The sequence below is a fragment of the Panthera uncia genome, assembly GCF_023721935.1.
Source record: "Panthera uncia isolate 11264 chromosome B2 unlocalized genomic scaffold, Puncia_PCG_1.0 HiC_scaffold_24, whole genome shotgun sequence".
NCBI lineage: Eukaryota > Metazoa > Chordata > Mammalia > Carnivora > Felidae > Panthera > Panthera uncia.
This window is the reverse complement of record NW_026057580.1, coordinates 114,496,081-114,499,525: the sequence shown is the minus strand read 5'-3', so window position 1 is coordinate 114,499,525 and position 3,445 is coordinate 114,496,081.

The following is a 3,445-nucleotide window of genomic DNA, read 5'->3' as shown; positions in this document are numbered from 1 at the left end:
AGAAACAGGCTCCAGGCTCCGAGCCATCAGCCCAGAGCCTGATTCTGATTCTGTGTCTCCCTCTCTCTCTGCCCCTCCCCCGTTCATGCTCTGTCTCTCTCTCTGTCCCAAAAATAAATAAAAAACGTTGAAAAAAAAAATTTAAAAAAAAAAAAAAAAAAAAAAAAGAAAGATGGGGGACAAAGAAATCTGAGCTAGAGACATTACACTTGGGAGCGGATGCCGAGGGTAAAGATATTTGTTAATGCCTGCCAGAAATCATCCACATTGAAGGGGCACAAATAAGCAGGTAGTCCAAATGGTTAGGCCAGTTGACATCCACCAACCTCTGTCACTGGCTACATCTATGGCATGATGAGCACATGGATGTATCGGTCACAGTGGAAACAATGACGACTACCTGTGGACCTAACTGTCTGGACTCTCTGGGACTATTGCCACTGAATTTCTACCTTTGAGGATCAGGGATCAATACTGAGCCACTAGAATGGCACCATCCTTCAAGGAACCCAGCTCTCTACCTGGGGGCAAGTTAACTACATCGAGTCCCTTCCATCCTGCAAGGGCCAGTGGTTACGTGTCACAGAAATAAGTAAGTATTCACAGTTGCCTTTTTCTGCTTGTAGGGTTTCAGACGGAACCACTAGTTAAGGGCTAACAAAAGCCTTTGTCCCACTGGTTCAAGACCCCATATACCATTGCCTTAGAACACCAACCTCACCTTACAAAAAAGGTGGTGTAGAAGTGGGCTCATTATCACCAGATCTACTTTTGGTAAAATGTATGATACTAGCAAGAAGTTGCTGGCCAAATCAAGCATTGGAACAGTCTGTTGGAGGCACAGGTGAAATTCTCTAAGGATAAACCACTGCCATCCTCCAGGATGCAGCATATGCATTGAATCAGAGTCCTTGGCCTGACATTGTATCCCCATTAGGAATTCATGAATCCAGAAACCAAGAAGCAGAAAGATAAGTGACCATGCCATCACTGAAATCCTGGACACAGCAGAGGGACGTTCTGGAAACAAATCAAGCAATGATGACCCCAAATACAAAAGAAACCTTAGTCCCAACACTAGGGCAAATGGTTCAAGGAACCATGACTTGGTCACCCCGCCTCACTCATGCCATCCCCTCGTCCCTTCAGAGGCAGGATGATAAGTAAGAAGGCACTGATTTGTGACAGTAGAGAACATCAGTCCCTTCTATCTCAAAACATGTTCAGGTTTCATTTTACCCTCCCCCAAACAGACATTTACCCCCCCAAACAAACATTACCCCTTATTATCTATTGTTGACTGGCTGCTTAGAAAAATTAAGAGATGAATAATTTAGACGAAGCTCCTTTTTGTCTTTTGCCAAAATCTAGGGCAGAGTTTAAAATAGATAAATAAATCCCTCGCATCTAAAGCCGAATGGATGAACATCCTAAAGAAAACACTGGCCTTCAAAAGCAAGTGGGGCAACTCCGATATCTCATTCCAGCTCAACGCTGTTGGTGTGGAAGTGACGTTGACCGAGCGTGTGGCCCAGTGGGGGAGGAGAGACACAGATGTTTTCTTTGGGGCAGGAAGAAAAATGGAAAGACAAGGCAGGAACCGCTCCCAGGACAAAATCACTTGAGAAAAGATCAACCAGGTGCAGGAGGAGGAGTCTGGAGTAAGGGAAGCTTTTCAAGAGACCTGAGATAGCAGGGCCCCCCTCCTGGGGCTGGTGATCCTGAAAGGACCCTCCACTGGGTGCTTCCCTATCAGGGCATGTTCTTCCACCCCTCCTGTGTGACTCCAGCACATTTACTCCCATCAGCTCCTCTGCTGGACACTGGTGGCTCCCAACCATGGCTGCGTGCTAGCTCTGCTTGGAGAGCATCAATCAACGGATCAGCCAATTAAATCAGAACGCCCAACAATGTGTGCTGTTATGACAGTTCCCCGGAGGGGGAGTAAAACAGCAGCCAGGTCTGGAATCTCCTGCCACTCCCCTCTCACTGCCCCGATGTCTGCTGTTCTGCCCCCAGAAGAAATGGGCAGAAATGGAAGGAAGCAAGCTGCTGGCTGCTGAGGTCAGGCTAACGATGGATCACATCTTGGCTCAGTCTTCCCCTCCCCATGCTAATGAGCTCTGTCCCCCTACGTGGCTCAGCGTCCTCAAACTCTAGCCCCGCATCAGAACGACCTGGAGAGCTTGTTAAAACACAGACTGCTGGGCCCCACCCTGATTCAGGAACTCTGGGGGTGACTTTGCATTCCTAACCAGTTCCAGGGGTGCTGATGCCTCCGCTTTGGGGACCACACTCCAACAAACATCTTCACGCCTCTTCTTGTTTCAAATTTAGACCACCTTTGTGACCTTCTTCTGACCTCTATCCTGGACTCTTCGATGAAAAGCCCCATTTGCAAAGCATTCTTTCCACAGACCGTCCAGCACAAAGCATAAAAGGATTACTTTGCAGTTTCTCTGCGTCAGCCTGCTTTGAATATCCCTTCATGCTGCGCCTGCTTTACCTTCCGCACTGTCGATGATTCATGGTCAGCTTTCATCCACCATGACCCTTGGTCACATCACACAACATCCTTCTTCCACGGAACATCCTTCTCCACCTTGCGCACAAGACCTGATGATGACACGCACACACCGCTGTTTTCCTGCAACGAAAAGAATGTTTGCATATTTTCCTACCCAGGCACTCATTTTATTCATAACCATAATGAAAAATATGAAACACATACTATTTCCAAACAAGGTAGAATAAAAAATGAGATTCAAAAAATCTCTTGAATCGAATTGCACTGAAATAAATTGCTTGGAATCCATTAGTTGACTCCCCATACGCCAATGTTTCCATCTTATTTTCTTTGCTTGCATAGGAAGGTCTTCATTTCCGCAAAATCAAGCCTCTAACTATATTCTAAGTGGCAAGTTGATTCTTCTAGCTTCGGTAATGCAGTCAGTACCAGGGCAGTTCTGGCTCGGCTCTGAATTAAACATAACTTGTTCCCACTGATCCATTTCTCAAATTCTGTTCTTCTCTTGCCTCTCAGGCTTTTAACTGCTTTGCAAGCTGTTTTCCCCTATGGGACTGCCAAAGCCAGTCCTGGATGGTGAGTTTTGTGCTTCAGAAGTCACATTAACACTTTCGGGGAAGCCACAACGACTCTAACGTACACTGGGAGGTGGGGGGGGGGGGGGGTCTTGGTGTTTGTAGGGTGGTGGTTCTCATGGAGATAACGGGCACCTCCTGTGTGCTGACCCTACTGGAAGACTGGTATGTCCTCACCCAGTCACAGTGTGCATTTGGAATGTCAGTGATGACTCCTTGTTCTTTGGTTTGGCAGAAACTGGAGGGGGCTCCAGCTCGGAGGAAATAGATGAGAACCGAGCATCTAAGTGGGTTTCCCAACCTCCCAAGCACTGAGTAAGATGACACCCTTTCCAACGGGTCT